This window comes from Suncus etruscus, chromosome 9 (assembly GCF_024139225.1).
Source record: "Suncus etruscus isolate mSunEtr1 chromosome 9, mSunEtr1.pri.cur, whole genome shotgun sequence".
Taxonomy (NCBI): domain Eukaryota; kingdom Metazoa; phylum Chordata; class Mammalia; order Eulipotyphla; family Soricidae; genus Suncus; species Suncus etruscus.
The window spans coordinates 13,520,535-13,541,604 of record NC_064856.1 but is presented as its reverse complement, the minus strand read 5'-3'; the positions used below and the strand labels follow the sequence as shown (position 1 = coordinate 13,541,604).

The window sequence follows — 21,070 nt, the reverse complement described above, 5'->3', positions numbered from 1 at the left end:
TACAGCAGGCAAGCAGGTGCTTGCCTTGTACCTGGCCTTGCACTTGGAACCTTATATGATCTCCCAAACCCCACCAGGAATAATCACTGAGCACAGAGCCAAGAGTAAAGCCTCAGCACCACTGAATGTACCACCCCTTTTTTTTTTTTTAAATTTTCAAATAGTGAGGAAAGCAAGAGGGCTAGCCCTTGATGTACATGGAAGAGATAAGAAAAGAAGACTCAGATATTTTTGGCATCTATTATAAATCTAATTGCCTATAAGAGTTCTCTTGAACTCTGCAGCAAATCGCAAATAGTTTTAATTTCAAGTAGGATAAAGCAAAAACTGTATTTTTCAAAGTATACATTTCACAGCAAGACTACAACCTTCAGCTACTAGGAGAGGCTATAATCTAAAACTAAAAAGGCAGCAAAAACATACATGAAACACTTATAATGAGAAGATAGTAAGCCTGTACTTGTTTTCCTTCATCAATTTTATGAACATCTTCTGAGCAATAAAATGTAGGAGAAAGTAGATGAGATGTTTTTTAATGCCATTTCACAACTCTTACTAGGGATTCAAACATCCTTTGTCTAGTTAACATGGTGGACACCACCCTTTTCATTATTTCCAGGTAACATTCACTAAACCTGCAAGTACTCAGCCAAGTACTTCCCAGAATAGGTCATAAATGAGCTCTGGTTTCTACCTTCGCTCTAAAATAAGCATGTACACAGGTTCAGTCTGGGCCAATCCAGAATGAGATCACACAGTTCCAAGGACTCCCGTATGCAAGCAAATACTCTACCACTAATCTACTAATCTGACCCAAAAGGGATATTTAGGATTTGAAGGAGATAGACACCTAACACATGAGTTAAGGCATTTGCCCTGCACACAGACAACCCCTGTTCTATCCTTCTATCCCAGGCACTGCATGAGTCTAAAAGCAGAAGTAAGCTCTGAGCACCATCAGGTGTGATCCCAAGTATAATAATAACAACAAAAACTTGAAGGAGAATGGCCCACAGGCTGACCTATACTCCAGAAAGAGATGGAATAGCACCACATTTGGAGTTTTTCAAAGGTCAGACTTTGTTTTTTATTTACCTTTGATCTGTTTTGAGAATGAGTGTGATTTTATGGTAACATTATTGGAAACAGAGATTTTAAAACATTTTGTTCAAGAGGCACTTACTTAGGAGACTTTATTATAAAATAGTATTATCATTAATAACAAAATTAACTGGGTCTCCCTACTAAGGTTGCAAGACCTTTCCTGATCCTTGATTTTTATCTTCTGCAAAGTAAATAAGATTGTCCTAAATAGTTGCTTTTCATTTGTATTTCATGAAATCTTAGGAGTTAGGACAGAGCAGGGTGAGGACTCCACAGACATCAAACTCATTGTGGCTCATACATCTGTGTTATTTAGAGAGGGAGTGCATTGTACCCTGTGCTTTTTTTTTTTTTTTTTTTTTTTTTGGTTTTGGTTTTGGGCCACACCCGGTGACGCTCAGGGGTTACTCCTGGCTATGAGCTCAGAAGTCGCTCCTGGCTTGGGGGACCATATGGGACGCTGGGGGATCGAACCGCGGTCCGTCCTAGGCTAGCGCAGGTAAGGCAGGCACCTTACCTTTAGCGCCACCGCCCGGCCCCGTGCCCTGTGCTTTTTGAGAGACCATGAAACGGTTTGGGAATCAGGCATTTCTGAGGAATAGATGGAATCCTGGCCTTCTGTATGCAAAGCTGTGTTCTGTCCATTGACTGTCCTCCCTAACCCTTACCTTTGTATATTGACTGGACATCTATGTAAACTTTCACTTTAATAGAGATATATGCTTTGAAAAGTTAAAATATAGGGCACACAGAGACACACTAGACTAATTGATGGGATTGATCCTGCATCCAAAATCTGAGCCTTACATAGTCTTACATTAATACTCCAGAACCTTCTGGTTTTGTTTCTTTCTTGGTTTTGTTTTGGGGTCACATTCAGCTGGTGCTCAGGCTTACTCCTGACTTTGCACTCAAAAATCACTCCTGGAAAGAAAAAAGAAAAAAAAAAAGAAATCTTTCCTGGTGTAGTTGGGCATCATATCCTGTGCTGGGGATCAAACCTGGGTTGAACATGTACAGGGCAAGCACCTTACCTGCTATACTATGTTTCTGATTCCAGCAACTTCTATTTAATTTTTTACCATTTGTAGAGCCAGTGATCAAGCTCAGGGCCTCACACCTACAAGGCAAGTGACTTGATGCTGAGACATCTCCCTGGTTTGGGGCCTTCTGTCTTGTGTGATATGTCAGTGACATTATTTGTTTGTTTGTTTTGTATGCCATGAAACTTATTAACATTATGACATTGCTTTTACATCTACAAGGATTTTCTGCCATTTTTGCATCCTCTGGCTTGATTTTTCCTTTTCATGCCCTGATTTTATTTTTTTCTATCCTTTTCCACCATTGGCTTTTCTTCCTTTATTAAGGAGAGAGAGAGAGAGAGAGAGAGAGAGAGAGAGAGAGAGAGAGAGAGAGAGAGAGTTAAATAAAAGTTAAAAGAATTAACTGCTGTCCTTGCGAAGTCCTGCTTGCAAAGTTGGCCCTTGGCTAATGTCTGGCAACTTAGACTTTAAGCAGTAGCCCATTATATCCTAAATGAAAAAGTTACTCCTTTATGCTAAACTCTGTACAAACCATATGATTTAGGCTTCTCTTCTGAAGTCTGCCTGACCTTTTGGTACATGCTGAACAGATGTTGCTTATGTCACTGTCTGCAGGTAGAAACCTTGCCTAGGTTCATGCTCTTGTGTGTAGAGCACATTTCATACCTGTTGTCCCAATTCTTTGCTGGAGGAATTCAGCATACCATTAATGACTCCCTTAAAGATGTCTCTTGGTGCTTCTGCCTGTTTTTTTTTCAGTATCCTTGCACCATGTCCCTTTGCTGAATCTAATTTTTATTTTTTTATTGTAAGGACATAAATGCTGCTGTATCCTGCATCCTGCTGATGAATCATCTTTTGCATCATCCTGTGGTCTCCCTAACACAAGCCATCAAAAGTGGGCTTGCTTCTGGTCACCCTGGTAGAGAGGAAAAAAGCACCATTTAGGCAAAGGAAAGATAAAGGATCAAGAGATGGTGAGCATGTGATGTTGGCTACAAAACTGGGTCTGGCTGGCTTGAACCAGAAGAAAGAGCTATATAATTTGAGATGACAGTGTATGTCCAAAAAGATTGGGGTGCTACTCCCTACTCAACTACTTTGGGCCCAATGGGATAAGTCCAGTTCTTGCCTTGACTTTGGTCTTGTTTCCTTCTCTACATGGGAGGAGGAAAAGAGGCCCAGAATAAAACTTTGGGTGAATTCAATAACATGAACATTTGCACTGTTCTTTTCTCTAAGCAGAAGAGCCATATCAATTCCAAGAAGTGAATGCTCAGATAAGCATTTAAAAAAAATAACATATAGGTAGGGCAACATAGCCCATGCTTACCCACCCTTTTTCCCCCTACCTCCAAAAACTCCTGTAAATGCTGAATGTACTCCCTGAAGTTAGAGTAAATTTGCAAGGACAGAGGAGAAGTGGGGTGGTTGGTAAATGACTTGGTTTATTGCATATTGATGTATAGTGGTAAATAAATAAATAATGTATACTTTGACACTTTATATATGCTAGAAGATCATATATATATATATATATGCTCATCATTTATATATGATCCCTGATGCTCATCCCCATTAGGGAGAGCTGAGAGGAAGGAAAAAAAAGTGCCTGTGGGACCCAATTCCCTTGCCTTTTTAGAAAATGTTTTGCTATTTGATGAGTAAATTAGAATGTAAATTCTCTTTCCGTCTTAAAACAGAATAAGTCTCCATACTGATGTTTACTATGAATTTTGCCTTGTGGATAAGCCGCTGGGAAAAGGCATCTGACATGGAAAAAAAGGGAGGCTGTAAAGACACTCAGCATATAAAAATACACTTTGGAGCTTTAAAAAGCAGGTTTTAAGAACTAATGAATGGCTAGAAGTTTGATCATATAGGATAAGGGTTGAGGCTTTTCTGTTTCCAACAGCTGTGCACATTTTTTGAGTGGTTCAACCTTGCTGTCAGACTGACAAGGCAGAAGAAGCCAGGAAAGCCTTGCTGTCACCCAGTGCTGGAAAACAACCCTTTCACCCTCTAGCATCAGCTCTTTCTGTGCTAACAAAATAAATAGCTTCGTCCTTTCTGGATATGCTCATCATAATTGCCTGGGTCAGACCAGGTGGAAATCTGATAGTTTCTGACTGGCAGTCGGTGTGGGGCTAAGCTGGAAGCTGATTTAGGACCCAAAAGGCAGGAAAGACTTGGGCTCTGAGATCAAAGGCTTCCGTTTGGGATTCTAATCTATGAGGAGATTGTGGATTCTAGTTGAACCTCACTTACTAAATGGTCATAGGAGAGGACATTAGGCTCAGGAGAGACCATGTGAAATCTGATAGGCTTCATACTTATCATCCATCCTGAGACTTCCTATCAAGCTTATTTGAAACAATTGCTGAAGACACTGGCTGGAGGAAAGTACCACAGGATTTTTGATCCCACTTTCTTCTGCTCACTTCATTGTCTTTGTTACTGGTGCATGAAATTTCCTTGGTTAGCTGTAGCCTGCAACAGTGTACCAGCTTCCTGGGATAGATAGTCTGATCCCTGCCCACTCCCCCATAACCATACCATAGACAACAGTTTAATAATTAAATGTGATAATCTCCAGAAAAGAGCAGATCACTGGGACAGCCATCAGGATGAAAGGCCCAGGAGGTCACATCAGTCTGTTTTGAAAGTTATTGAAAATTCAGGATTGACTTCCAAATGAATTCCTAAACATAAATTGCATAAAGTATATTTCAGATTTTGTCTCTCACATCAACCCCATTACAGGAAGAATATGTGAATAAATGTAGGATTTATTTTGTAGAAAAGGAGGGACAACTGAACTTGAAGCAGGGAGAAATAAACGCTGGATATCCACAGGCCTGCAGAGAAGCTCAAATGCTTTGTTTTCCACAGCTTCTTCCCCTTTTTGTAAAATAACATCCCCAAACCCAGCCTTTCCAAGATGACCCTCTCATCACAACCTTACAGCCAACAAAGGGACAGCAGGAGAAGGCCATACTTCTCACATACCCCCAGGATACCAGTACAGAAAGAGAAGCTGGGGGCAAAGACACAAGACCCAGGAGTCACTGGCAGCCTCAGGCAATAGCTGAATCCCCACCAGTAACACCACCAAATGCTATTGGATTAATCTGGAAAATTATGGACAGGACAGATGGGAGCTCCTCCAGTCCAGAGGCCTTGGAAATTATCCTTCTTAATACATATCCTGCTCAGGAATCCCTAGTATTCATTGCCCCTCGTTTCCAGCAGCACAAAGTACACTTTCTGGAATTGCTTTTCTTGTCAGTGCCCTCCCATCCTCAGTTGACTTCCTGAGCAGATCTGAAGTCAGGTCCAGGAAAGAATCTTAAACCACAGCTTAATGGAGAAAGCTGTTTGAATTTTGAGGACAGAACTGTATGGTTACTGAGTTTTGTTTTAGGGGATTGAGTCCAGGTAAGACTGGGATCCTTTCTGCAAGGTGGTCTCACCAGCTGCATGGGCTCCTAGACTAAAAGATTAAAACAAACAAGAGCAGCAGACCAGGGAGAGCCACTCACCAATCTGATCCTTAACAGCCAAATGGGAACATAGGTCTAGGAGAGAAGGAAAGTTGTTGCCATTTCCAAATACTAATTAGATTTGTGTATGTAATATATAAGCAACAGCTTTATGCACAAAATTTGCTTTTTCAGGGCTAGAGTGATAGTACAGTGGTAAACACTTGCCTTGCATGTGACTGGCCCTGGTTTGATACCAAGGATCAAATCAGTGATCTCCCAAGTACTGCCAAGAGTGACCCCTGAGCACAGAGTCAAGAGTATCCCTGAGCACTGGTGAACCCGAAAATCCATTCTCCTGTGAGAGAACTTGGGAATGTGTAAGCAGATGGTAACTGTATGAATCACTTCCCAGACTAACTTTGGACCTGAGGCTCCAAGGCACGTCAAACACCCTGTATGTTGTTGAAGAAATGGAGCGTTCTGTGTGATTTGACAGGAAGAGAGTCTCTATTTTTTTGTTTGGTTATTTTGGGGGTCATTCCCAGCAGCGTTCAGGGGTTACTCCTGGCTCTGCACTTAGAAATTACTCCTGGCAGGCTCGAGGGACCATATAGGAAGCCAGGGCTTGAACTAAGGTCAGCCACATACAAGGCAAATGCCGTACGTGCTGTGCTAATGCTCTTGCCCCAGAGAGTCTCTATTGTCCCCTACAAGCCTGCACCTGGCTCCTTCTGTACTATGTGAGGGATGTATCTCCCTTGGACTGATTCAACTCTGGATCTTCAGAGAGAAAAATCAGAGCTCTAAGGACAAATCTCCACTGTCAAACTATGGAGATTGGGATCGTCATGGGGACACCAAACCCACCAGGAAAGAACAAGAAGGGTCAAGAGATTTGTAGAAAAGAAGTAGACATTTCCATACAAGAAGAGAGGGTGGAGAGGGAAAAGGAAAGGGCAAAGAAAGAAAATGCAGGGCAAAAGTATCAACACAGTAGGACCAAGTTGGGAGGGCTCCCAGTCTGCCAGGCCCAGTGTGAGTTCAAGGGCTCACAAAATTACTCAAAGTAGAGTCCTTAGCTGACCCTGTACTGCTGATCTGTACCAGAAGCAGAGGAGTAATTCTCCCCACTCTACTAAGAGGTGAACAGAGACCATAGTCCTCCTTGACAGCTGGCATAGATGTCTAGGATCTGAGAACTTGGGTCTATTTGGTTGAACTTTTATATGCTCCTCTATATGAAGACTGGATGGGGGTTGGAATTATTCCTACTTCACAGAGCATTTCAAGACTCAAAAATGTCCCATCCAATGGGGAATGGGGATGGGAGGGTGTAACTTTGCATTTGTAAGACCCTAGGTTTGATTCCTGGATAATAATAATAATAATATAATAATAATAATACTAATAGAATTGTCATATCTGTTTGTACTTCTTTGATGCAATTCCTTTCAGGCTGCTATGCATGCTGGTTTATTGTGCAACAGTGACCTAAGTCTCTTCCTTCCTCTAGACTTGTTTCCTTAAGGGGCTTGTTTTCTATTTTGTGGTTTTGGGGGGTGAAGCTGAGGACAGACCTTTCTCACAATTAGAGTCATTACAGGAAAGTAATGACAAAAGGAAAATGCATGTAATCCCTATTTTCATCATCTCTGTATCCCACCCAATCCAAAAATAACCTACACACAGTAGTTGTTTGGTTCACAATTTATTGATCTGTTGTCATGACAACACCTGCGTCATGGGGTTGTCAGAAGGATTAAATGGATAATGGGTACAAGTAAACTCTGTAAACCAAAAAGTACATAGTAAATCAAATTGTAATTAGGTGTCCTCAATTTTACTTAATATCTTTGAAGAATGAAAAGAGATCACTTAGTGGGGCTGAGCATATGAGCGTACATTCGATGTCGTTGGTCTTGGTTCTATCGTCAGTGCCACATGATGTACTGAGCACCACTGGGAACAACCCCTGAGCAGAGTTATGTGTAATCACTGAGCATTGGTAGCTGGGACCTAAAAACAGATTTTAAAATGTATACATTTCTTTTTGGCTTTTGCACCATACCTGGTTTTGTCAGGGGTTTCTCTTGGCTGTGCACTCAAGAATTACTTCTGACAAACTTGCAGGAATAATTACACACCTTAGGGTGTCAGAGATTGAATCCAGGTCAGCTGTGTGAAAGATAAATGCCCTAACCATTCCTGTACTACCATTCCTGCCCCCCACCAAATGTATACTTTTGAGATGTTAAATATGTACTTTAAATGAGCTGAAGAACCATATCTTACAGAGACCTTGATTTTCCCACTTACCAAAGGAGACCGAGGGTCAGAAAATCCAAAGACATATATTTGGTCGTATGGATGTGATGGTCCGTATGATGGCCTGTGATTTCTTCTCAACAATGTGAGTTAGTATTAACATTTTTTATTCATTCTTTATTGAGGAATCATCTACTACTACTAGGGCCATTGTTTTATAGTTGCAGAACTACTACACTACTGAAAATAATCCTTTCACCAAAATTTCTCAAAATTCCTCCACTCTTAACCCACCATTTCTTCTCCCTCCTCAAGTCTCCTTACTTCCAGTTCTATTGATCTTGTCCCAGGGTTTGTTTGTTCAGAGATTTTTCTAATCCCTCTCTTTGTTTCTATATATTCCACATATGAGTGAGATCATCTTTTACATTTTGACTCACCAATTCCATCCAAATTGTGGGAAATTACAAAATACTATAGGTCTCATAGTACTTTTTGTGCATATATACCATAATTTCTTTATCTACTCACCTATTAATTGATACTTAAATTATTTCCAGATCTTGACCATGGTCAATAAAGTTTTAATAAATATAGGTATATTATGTCTTTTTAAATGAATGTTTCTTTGTTCTTGAGGCACATGGCTAGGACCATAATTGCTGGATCAAATGGAAGTTCTACCTAATATTTTGAGGTGTCTCCATACTATTTTCCAAAGTGGTTGAACCACCTGCAATGAATGAGAATTCCTATTTCACTCTATTCTAAAAAGTTTCCATTCTTTTTCCTATAGACCGTTTTTACTGGTGTGAGGTGATATCTCATTGTCATTTTGATTTATATTTCCCTTATAATCAGTAATGTGAACATTTTTTCATGAGTCTATTGGTCCTCTCTATATCTCCTTTTAGGAAATGTCTGCTCATCTCCAATACACATTTTTTGATGGCTTTTGTTGTTGTCATTGTTGAGTTTTGAGAATGATTTATCTTGAAAATTTTTCATTTGCTATTACCAATTTTCTCACTTAATTTCCAAGTGTATTAATTTTAACATGATCAATGGTATATTAATTTTAATATAATAGCCCTTTTTTTTCCTATTCCCTTTCTTTTTACTTTTGCCTATTTAAATTGTCAGAAAATTGTCATTCTGAAATCCAAAGAAGCATGCTGTCTTGCTATCAGGAGATAGAAAAAATTATAAGCATTGAGTTTGAATCCAGGTTCCATTTATTATCAGCTTGACAAAGTTGAACAAAAAATTTCATTTCTAATAGATTTATTTATCTGACAAATGGAACAATAAAATCTATGTTCTAAAGTTATGAGGAATAAAGATCACATCTGTGGAGCATTCGGTCCAGGACTGAAGTCCCATCGACACTACACAAAAAGAGCCATCATGGTCACTGTTGATAATAAGTTGAAAAGGTAGTCAAGAGAAACACACATTTTTGGCTTAGAGAACACAAGAGAAACCAGCCTAGCAGGTCACTTGTGAAAACAACCTCAAAAGATTTTCCCCCTCAAGAGACCACAAAATGAAAACATTCCAGTCAGCAACTTCCAGCTCTGTATAAAATCAACAGTCTCACCCGAGGGAGGTTTTTCTCTCAGCATCAGCTTCACATTCTCCCTGTGACTCACCAAACCTAGAGACAAGAAATGGGAATGGTGGCCTTTGTCAGCACATCTCATGAATGAGTGTCTGAGGGAAAGACAAAGGAAGCTCCTGGGTGGGGAAGGGCACATAAAAACTTCAATGGAGAGAATGAGAATTGAACAGAAAGAAGCGCCATGCTGAGGCAAGATGCTCCAGCTTGTAATTCCAGGTCACAATGACAGGGTCTTCATTCAACATTCATTCCTTTAGAGAAAGGTCTAAACTGTAGGAAAACTGCAGGAGAGAGAGGAGAAAAAAAAATCTATAACCATTTTTAAAAATAAAAGAGAGAGAGGGCTAGCAAGCTGGAAGGAACCCTATAATCAACGCCTCTGGTGGCGTCCTTTGTGCCACTAGAGCATCAAAATGGTCCTCACAGCTTCTTCAGGAAGAAGACATATTGCTGCACTTGCTTACACTTGGAAGCCATTTTCCCCCAGTATTAAACATGAAATTAGTGATATAAACCATGTCCTACTTTTGAAAGGCAACACTTTTATTTATTTTTTATTTTTTATTGAGACCATTGTGATTTACAAAGTCCTTCACAGTTGAATGTTAGGCTTAAAGTGAAGTGAATTGGGGCCATTCCCACCACCAGTGTTGACCTCCCTCTTCCGAAGTTCCCAGTGTGCATCCCATACTTTCACCCTTACCCCCCTAGCCTACCAGTGTAACAGGTTTGTTTTAAGTTTGGATTGTTATAGTTTGGGTCTCTTGATTCTATTGTTGTTGACTTTGGCTTGAGTATTTAGTTCTGACTATTTTTTTCCACCCAATGCACCTGAACCACTTTTTTTCCATCCACATTTTTTTCTTTTTCTCACTTTACAGAAAGACCCAAGATTCATGTCCCAATATTCTATGAAAAAGATACATGTGAAATTTATCTAGTGAAATTTGTATCTAGAAGATAAAAGTGAAATTTTTTAAAAAGGGGGGGTGGCAGGTTTTTGTTTTGTTTTGTTTGTTTATTTACATAGACACAGCAAACATGTGGGAAATTAGAAAGGAAATACTATTGGCCTAAAAAAAAATAGGGTTTCTCTAACCATGAAGCATCCTCTCATAAGACTGACTACAGGCTCCAAGCATACTAATTATTGAAGTCCAAGGTCTTCATGGTTCTAGGAAAAGTTCTACTCGATCGCAGTTATTGCATTCAGGCTTCTGCAATTAGAGATCTTGGTCCTAAGTTAAAGTTGGGTGAAAGAGAACATTATTTTTGTTTGTTTGTTTGTTTGTTTTGGGGCCACACCTGGCAACACTCCAGGGTTACTCCTGGCTCTGTGCTCAGAAACTGCTTCTGGCAGCACAGGGGACCATATGGGATGCCGGGATTCGAACCAACATCGGTTGTGGGTCAGCCACTTGCAAGGCAAACGCTCTCCCGCTGTGCTATCTCTCTGGCCCCAAAAGACAACACTTTTAAACACAGAGAGGATGATGACTGTGTCCACTAGGACATGGTTGGGTCCTGAACTCACAAATCTTCCTCCTATAACCCAAGGGGGAATACCAGAAAGACATAGGACAGACTCATTCTGGCTTCTAGATGCTGCCCAAATTGTGATTCCCCCTTCCCCAATTTAAGGAGGGTTTTCTGAGAGCCCTTCTCTTGCCATTAGGAGGTAGAAGTACCAGAAAGACATCATGAGTTGAGATCCAGAGGATTCTTGTTCCTGGGTCATGATCTCCACAAGTTACTCTGGTCTGCTCATATCAGGGCTAGCTCCCTCACACTTTCCTGATCCACACTGCTTGTTTTCCTTTTACTTTCTGCTCCTTCTCTTCCAGCCTGTCTGGCTTCGCCTGACCCCCTCATGAAGCCTGAATGAGAGGTGCCTGGATTCCTGCCTGTTTGTTGACTCAATGGAGCCAATTTATTGGATTTATTGGCTCAGCAAGTTCAACAGAGGCACAAATGCCTATGCCTTTTTGCAATTCCTTAACGCAGCTGATCAACTCCAGCTATGAGTTTATAAAACCATAGGAAAGCTTTGAGACCATCAAATTTCATCCCCTAATTTTTCATAGAAGGATGCTGGGGTGCAAAAAAGGCTATGTGATCCAAGTCCCACAGGATCATGTAGATCAGACTCAAATCTTCTTGACTACTCCCCAACCTTCCCAATAGTCATACAACTTTTCTCCTTTCCTATTCAGGTCCTGTTGAAATCAGTCCATCCAGATGTAAGGTCTACTGTGTGCACTTTAGAAAAGGTGAAGAAGGATGAAGGACTTAGGAAAGGAGAAGAAGGTACCTTTGTATGTAGAGAATCATTGAAGGAGACAAGGTTATGATGGGTGCATCCATCATTCTTGGGAAGTATATAATCCTGAAGACAAGAAAGACAAATATATCAGACAGGCAGGAACTGCTTAAAAGGTTGACACATGTCAGATTAAAGCAAAGGAAGTTTAAGGTGTTCAAAAAAGGCTTCAGGGAAGAGATAATATTTAAAAGTGATTTAATCATTAAATGCCCATTCCAACTTCCTTCCAGTTGACCTTCAGAGATTAGAGAGCAAAGAACTTCCCTGAGTCTTCTGAAGCTGCCTGACCCCTTTGCAGAATTTGTGTTCCTTTTTTTTTCAGCTGGGGGTCGTGGTTTATTGCTGACAAAGCAAATGAAAGTAAGCAAGATGAGCTGCTATTCCAATTCAAGACCACTACCCATGAATTTTGTGGCATGCAAGAAGTTTATCCCTATTTGGTTGAGCTGATGGAGCAGAACTTTTCTGCCAGGTAGCTGAACGTAAATAGGTTCATAGCACTAATCAAAAGCCAAAGAGTTCCCACAGCAGAAGCAAAAAAGATGTAAATAAACATTACAGGGTGGGGAAAAATTGGGGTCATGTTCTAGTAAAGCAGGGGTGAAGAGAAAGAAACCAGAAGAGATGTTGTGGGGTCGGAGAAATAGCACAGTGGTAGGGATTTTGCCTTGCACACAGCCGACCCAGAACAGACCCATATTCGATCCCTGGCATCCTGTATGGCCCTCTTAGCCTGCCAGGAGTGATTTCTGAGTGCAGAGCTAGGAGTAACCCCTGCGTGTTGCCAGGTGTGGCCCAAAAACAAACAAAAAAGAAGAGACAGTGTGTGAGAAAGGCAGAGTGGTATTGGCGATAGATAGCATAGAGGGAGAGTTGCAGAGAAATCATAGCAAGGGTCTAGACTTCCATCAGAAAGTAGGGTGACAATAACCATCTGATAAGTTTTAATATCTAAGATATTAAGCACTAATAGTGCTTAACAGGAAAACTATCTAACATCATCAAAAAATGAGAAGTGATGAACAGAAACTTCCTCAAAGAAGAAATACAGATGGCCAAAAGCACATGAAAAAAAATCCACATTATTAATATTCAGGGAAATGCAAATCAAAATGACAATGAAATATCATCCCCACAACAGAGACTGGAACATATCAAAAAGAACAAGAACAACCAGTGCTATCACAGATGAGGAAGAAAGAAACTCTCATTTACTGCTGGTAGGAATGTAGACTGGCCTAGCCTTTTTGGAAAACAATATGGACATTCTTTTTAAAAATTGGAAATTGGGGGGCTGAAGAGATAGCATGGAGGTGGGGCATTTGCCTTGCATGCAGAAGAATGGTGGTTAGGATCTCGGCATCTGATATGGTCCCCTGAGCCTGCCAGGAGAGATTTCTGAGTGTAGAGCCAGAAGTAATCCCAAGTGCTGCCGAATGTTACCCAAAACAAAACAAAACAAAACAAAATTTAGAAATTGAGGGGCTGGAGTAGTGGCATAGCGGTAAGGTGTCTGCCTTGTGTGCTAGCCTAGGATGGATTGTGATTCGATCCCCCAGCATCTCATATGGTCCCCCAAGCCAGGAATTCTGAGCTGATAGCCAGGAGTAATCCCTGAGCATCACTGGGTGTGGCTGAAAATTAAAAAAATTAGAAATTGAGGGGGCCGGAGAGATAGCATGGAGGTAAGGCGTTTGCCTTTCATGCAGAAGGTCATCGGTTCGAATCCCGGCGTCCCATATGGTCCCCCGTGCCTGCCAGGAGCAATTTCTGAGCATGGAGCCAGGAGTGGCCCCTGAGCACTGCCGGGTGTGACCCAAAAACCACAAAAAAAAAAAAAAAAAAAAAAAGAAATTGAGGTTCCATATAAACCAGAAATAGCACTCCTGAGAATATAGCCTACGAGACAGAAACACGATGTAGAAAAGAGCTCTGTATTCCTATGTTCATTGCAGCACTATTAACAATAGACAGAATCTGGAAACAACCCAAGTGCTCAAGAACAAATGAGTGGATAAAGAAACTATGATACATCTACACAGTGGATTACTACTCAGTTCCTAGGAAAATGTAAGTCATAAAATTGGCTTATATGTTGATGGATATAGAGAATAATTCTGAGAAATGTGAGTCAGAGGAAGAGGGATAGACTTGGAACAATCCCACTCATTTTGTGGGATAAAATAAGAAGACAGTATGGTAATAATTCTCTGGTAGGAAGCTTGCCATAAATAGTGGGGGAGTACAGTTATAATCGAGAAGTGGTCAATGGTAGTTGGAAATGACCTCTCTAGACAAGAATTGGGTGCTGAAAGGATATACAGTGATATTCAAGATATCCCTTGAGTAACACTATTGCAAACCTAGATTGTCTAGAATGAAGAAAGGAAAAGAGAGAGATACAAGAGAAATGTCTGAGATAGAAACGTAAAGGGGAGAGAGCAGGGGGAGAGCAGAAGGGAAATGGACACATTGGTGGCCAGAAATGTATACTAGTTAAGGAATGGATATTGGACTTTGTGTGACTGAAACTCAATCATGAACAATATTTTAAAAAAGTAAAAGAAAGGAAAGCAAGGTGGAAAGCAGAAAGCAAGCTACATTGTTCTCAGAAACGCATGTGAGTTTCTCGGCACTAAAACACGAGGTACCTTGGTAAGCGGTCCTGTGGCCTAAAGAGCCACCCGCCTGGCTGGTGAGGAGCCTGAAGCAAGAGTGGGTGGCCTAGTTCATTCTAATCTGCAGCACATACCTTGCATTCCTGTTTGCTTAGTAGTTCCAGGGCACACCAGGAACCACAGTACCGCAAACCTGCTTAGGTTCTGAAGACACAGTCTTTAGACACGAGTCTTCCTCATACTGGCAGCAACCAGTCTGGCAAACCACAGTTCAACCTACCATTGGCTTCACCAGTGGAGAGAATGGGTTGTCCTGCTTTGACTGCAGTTCATACTAGACCACCAGCATCTTCATCAAGATGAGGCAAAGGTGAAATCCAGGGGCTGAAGCGATAGCACAGTGGTAGGGTGTTTGATCCTGGACAGATGCAGGTTCAATTCCTGGCATCCCATATGGTCCCCCCCACGCCTGCCAGGGGCAATTTCTGAATGCAGTCAGGAATAACCTCTGAGCACCACCGGTGTGGTCCAAAAACAAAACACAAAAAAGGTGGAATCCAGAAGACAGAAAAGAAAGGATAAACATGATCCAGGCTCATAGAGAGAAAATAATGTAAGTTAGAGAGTTAGTCTACAAGGAACTCAACAAAGGTCAGGGCTCCCTAGCATCTGGGATAACTACATGGAGTAAGTGCTTCCCAGGTTTTACTTGCACAGTTATATGTTTTCTTCTAATTAAGAAACTTGTGTTTTACAGCTATAGGGCCTTTGCCTTGCATGTGGCTGACCCAGGACAGATCTGGGTTCTATCCCCGGCATTCCATATGGTCTCCAGAGACAGAAGTGATTTCTTTTTTTTTTTTTTTTTTTTAACCAGGAGTGATTTCTAGGCACAGAGCCAGGTGTGACCCAAAATCCAAAATCCAAAAGAAAATAACAGGAAAGAAGAGGAAACTAACAAATAAACAAACAAACAAACTTGTGTTTTAGACCAGATCATAAAAACATGGCTTGTGTTTTAGTCTTGGTCATGAAAACATGGCTTTCAGTCTGTATCCAGCTGTGTGTACTAATATGTATGTATGTGTGTTTATACATTTTTTTTGTTTGGATGCCATACCTGGAGCTGCTCAGGAATTACTCTTGGCTCTGTACTTTGGAGACCTTAAGGAATGCAGGGAATTAAATTCAGGTCAGCCACATACAAGACAAGCACCTGTACTAACTCTTTATCACCCCTAACTATTTCTTTAACAATCACTCCAGACTTCACTCTCCCTATCTATCCACTCCTAAGCTGAGAAGTCTGAAACAGAATGGTCATCCCATAAAAATCCCTGCACAGCCAGCAGAGGACCCACCACATTGAAAGCTCTGTTCTGAGTCCCCAGTAACTTCCTGGGGCAGTACTCTTCAATCTGTTTTTACCAGCACCCATCCTCAATACCAGTGCCTGGACCAGCAGTTACAACCATGACACAGACCAATCGTTTCCACCTTTTCCCACGTGCATACTGGCACTGGTCTGTGAACCAGTGGTTGAAGATCAACTGCTCTGGATAACAAGGAGCCTGTTTTGGCCATGATATGTGCCTAGAGTTGAAACCCAATAAATCTTTACTGGGAGGATGAATGAGCTGCCAAGGACACTCTTTGATAAACATTTCAGGGGAGAAGTCTAGGTGTTGTTTAGACAGTGATTAGATGGCATCAGCATTGTCCCAAAACCTATACTAGCTGGCTCTGGAAGAGAAGATGGTGGGTGGTGTGTCATTTGTCATCCCTGACATTCTATAAAACCAGTCCTCCTTGATATCAATAGTATACTGAGAAAAAGTCTCTCTGGTCCAAAGAGTTTAAGAAATTAATGAACTTTACTCTGCATTCTACCCAACTCCACCCCAGATATTAATGAGCCTTTTAAGGCTCTGAGTAATCCTATAATAAAGATCATCTCTCAGCAGAATTTCCCAAATGTATTTAACCCTGGAAACTATTCTTGGAGAATTCATGGAAGCATGTACCTTTTTGGTAAAATATTGGTTTGATGGAAATGGTTTCCTTGGAGTTTTTCCTGATGAAACCACCTGGGTAGTTCACTGTAGCACTTTACAAATGAGGTCAGCAAAGCTGAGAGAGTGGACTGGCCTTGTCCAAGAGCTCAGAAAAATCCCCCATTGCTGCATAAATAGACAGGACAGGGAAATGAGGAAAACTTTAATAACATAGATCATCATTATTATCATTAGCATCTCCTTCAGTGACCATCTGTTCAACACCACAGATTATCTCTATATGTCAAGCACAGGCGACAGAAAGAGAAACAAAGCAGTGTCTTTTCTCCCTCAAGAGGTCACTGGCTAAAGAGAAGAGAAAGTAAAGGAGAAGATGTGCTAAGTACTTTAGTGGATGATACTAGAATCATGGAAGCTGAAAAAATTTAACAGTAATAGCAATGCTTTTATATATTGTTTATAAGTCCTAATCACTTTACATATTATATATATTTATGAATATATACTAATCAACTAAAACTTGACGATGAACTCACAAGCTACCTCAGAATAGCCTTTCAGATAAATAACAGGATAATCTCATTCATCTGTAGAATACAGATGAAGCAAATGAAGAATGATGAAGAATACAGAGAAGCAAAACAAGGGAATAGACAGTATAGTACAATGACAAATCTTTGACTTTAGATTACAAAATTGATTAACAAACATGGGAACAAGAAGGGAATGGAGATTAAACCAGAGACTAAACAAAAGGACAGTGGTAGGTCATAGATACCTTGACAGTAGTTGGGTTATAATAGCTTTGTACATTAATACCATAAGCTAACAATATAGTAACCATTTTACCTAAACTTCAATCTAAAAGAACATTAAAATTGAAAAATAGAATAGCCTTTTAGGAATGGAAAGATAGCTCAAATAAGAGAGGGCCCATGCAAGCAACCTGACATCATGGCAACAGCAACCACAAGAAGAAAAAACGTTTTGAAAAACTGAAAAAAAATGATAAAGGGGCAAAAATGAATGTTTTGAGAAAGATATTAACAACAACAACAACAACAAATGAATGATTGGGGTCAGAGTAATAGCACAGCATTTGCCTTGCATGCAGCTGACCCAAGTTCAAATCCCCAGTATCTCTGACCCCACCAGGAGTGATTTCTGAGTACAGAGATAGGAGTAACCCTGGAGCATCACTGTGTGTTCCCACAAAAAATGAATAACTGCTTGAGTTTTACAGTTTCATAAATGACAAGAGTTGAACACTGAAAGAAGAGTGGTGATAAAGAAGAAATGTGAAGGATATTGAACTGTAGATCCTTCAGAACTGGTTACATACATGTGAAGGGTATATAACAGGGATATAAATTAAGAGTAACTTGGAGGATACGGAGATAGCTCAAAGGGCTGAATATATGCTTTACATGTGGGAAGCATGGGTTCCTTGAGCATCACAAGTAGGCAATAACCCCCTTTTCAAATTTTTAGTTATAAGTAGCCCCTGAGCATTTCTGGGTATGACACCCTCATCCCTCCACAAAAAAATATTTCTGGTGAGAGAGAAGGAGGAGCTGTCCACTCATAGAATGAATACAGGGACATGAGTTCTACTCAGGAAATTCTAGGTGTGTACTGATGTCCCAATTCCAATCTTGGGACACTCAAGTAGAGATGATTTGACAGAAATGTTTAGAATGAGGCAAGAGATATAGTACAGTGGGTAAGACACTTGCTTTGCATGTGACTGTTCTAGGTTTAATCCCTGGAATCCTATATGGTTCCCTGAACAGGAATATAGAGACAAGAATACCGTATTTGCCGGCATATAAGGCGACTGGGCGTATAAGACAACCCCCTAATTTTGCAGTTAAAACATAGGTTTAGGCCTATATTCGCTGTATCAGACAAAACGTTCCTGTGCTGCAACTGTATGTACCACAGTGAACCAATCACAACAAGCAAAGGTTCAGAGGTTATACTGTAATATACTTCCTCTCTGACTCTGGCCCATCTGAGCAGGCTTTTGACAGTGTAGATTCGGGTCCAGAACATTGTCTAATTTGCACACATAAAAAGCCTGCTTGGATTGGCTGAGTTAGAGAGGCGGTCTGAGCAGCCTTGCAGTGATTGGTGCAGGATCGAGTTGGAAAATTCATTTTGTGGCAATATTCAGACAATTTTTGTTTAGCAGCATATTGAAACATTTTTCAGGATATACTCAGCGTATAAGACGATCCCTGATTTTCGGTTGACATTTTTTTGTTTCAAAAGTCATCTTATACGCCGGAAAATACAGTAATCCCTGAGCATGCTGGGTGTAGCCCCACAACAAAAATAAATCTAGAACTTACAATGATTTTAAAAGTTATGATTACTCTATTAAAATAATCCTAACAGAATGGAGAGAGAAGCCAGATTATCTTTCTATGTAAGAAAATTACCCAACATACCCCATTCTATATTTTAACTTATTTAAAAAAATTTGGGGGGGGGCCTTCCGGTGGAGACCAGAAGGCCTGCTGGACAAATTCTAAAAGAGCTGTAACACTATTTTTATAAAATTTTTTAAAGAAAATGCATCACATATTTGACATAGTTGGTCATAATACATTTGTTTGCAGATTAGTGAAAGCAAAGTTACTGAAAAAATAAAAATAAAATAGGGAGAAGGAAAAAAGAAAGAAAAAGAAAATGTATAATAACAAGGACATTTTTAAAATTTATTGTATCTCCAATGAAGTCATTAATAAAATGGTAGAAAATTTAGTACTCTCTTGTTGTTAGAAGTCTATTCTGTTAAGTTGGGGGTGTTCTTTTAGGAGATAACAGCATCAAACAAATGAAGATGTCCAGAAGTTCAAAGCACTATTATTCATACTACAACTTTTAGAGGCATGTACTCAGTTGCTGGAAGAAGGAATATATGGGAGGAGGGCACCCACATTAGATCCAAAGGTCCTGGTGATAACGGCCCCCAAACTGGTGTACCTGAAGTGTGCTTAGATTGGTGTCCCCGAAGGGAATTGTAAGAGGGTCAGTGATAAGGCAGGCCATCAGGAAACAAAAATTCTGGGTGATGGAGGCAGCAAGCATGGCTCTGTCAGGACCCACTCTTCCTTACTAGATGGCCAACTTTCTGCTGCATGGGTCAATATAGCAATAAATTTTCATGGCTCAGTTTACATCTTGTTTGAGAAAAGAGTGAGTCTATGAAGCTGGCCAGTTTCAAACATGGCAACTGCATTTGTGGAAGTGGCTAAGCTACTGCTCATTCTTATAAATATCCTGCTTGGTGAGGGAAGCCTTAGGTTGCAGTATAGGAACTTGACCAGTAAACAGATACAGATTTCATTTCACATCTCTTTTCCAACTGTCTTTTCTCTGCTTTGTGTTCTTACCTTGCAATAAAGCTTAGCCATGGACTAGAGAGATAGTTCAGTGGATAGGGCTCTTGCCTTGCACACGGCCCACCCAAGTTCTATCCAGGCATTCATTATTGTCCCCCAAGCCTGCCAGCTATAATTCCTGAGTGCAGAGCTTAGGAGTAACCCCTAAGCACCACCAGGTACAACCCAAAAATGAAAATAAATTAAATTAAAAAATTTTTGTGGTTTTTGGGTCACACCCGGAAGTGCTCAGGGGTTACTCCTGGCTCCATGCTCAGAAATTGCTCCTGGCAGGCACGGGGGACCATATGGGATGCCAGGATTCGAACTGATGACCTTCTGCATGAAAGGCAAACACCTTACCTCCATGCTATCTCTCCGGCCCCATTAAATTAAATTTTTAATTAAAGACAGTATTGCAATAATGCCCAAAGACAATAGAGTTGAGGGCTGGAAGGACTGGCTCACGATATGAAATTCACCACAAAGAGTGGTGAGTGTAGTTAGAAAAATAACTACACTGACAACTATGGCAACAATGTCCATGAATGAGAGAAGTAGAATGCCTGTCTCAAATACAGGCAGGGTAGGGTGGGAGAAGGGAGATTGGGGGCATTGGTGATGGGAAAGTTGCACTGGTGAAGAGGGTGTGTGTTCTTTCTTTGACTGAAACCCAACTACAATCATGTCTGTAATCAAGGTGCTTAAATAAAAATTAAAAAAATAAAGATAAATTGTTGAAAAAATATGTAATTAAATTTAAAATAAAATAAATCCAAGCCAGGAGAACAACTATAAGCAGAGATCTGTGAATCCTCTGGCAGATTCCAGACCTTGGGGGTTATTGTAGGGACCTCAAATGCAACATGAAAATCCATGTGTGTACTCTGTTCTCAACATAAGTCAGCCCCTCCCTGTCCTGGTTCCACATGAGAGAACGGAAAGGAGTGTCTTGGAAAAGGTGGGGTGCCAAGGAGCCGTGTCCACAGTTCCACCTGACTGCATGACTTTCGGTATGGCCACAGCATGCCCGGCACAGTACTCTTTACTGTGAAGCTTCACAGAAGCTTCTTCAACATACTTGACCATGACCACATAATCTCTCTGTGCCTCTTCATGCTCTCAGCCTGTGATTCCCTCATTGCTCAGTGTTGGTATCCTCTTGGAACAGACCTCAATTGGGGAACAAAGACAAAGGGTCATA

At 40.7% G+C, this 21,070-nt stretch overlaps 1 non-coding gene across 1 annotated transcript; it reads right to left on the bottom strand.

Annotated features, from left to right (window-relative positions):
* Positions 1-18,968: 18,968 nt before the first annotated feature.
* Positions 18,969-19,030, bottom strand: LOC126019203 (U7 small nuclear RNA). Its single transcript, XR_007498947.1, has one exon. It is a non-coding gene; the product is annotated as a U7 small nuclear RNA (small nuclear RNA).
* Positions 19,031-21,070: the final 2,040 nt, after the last annotated feature.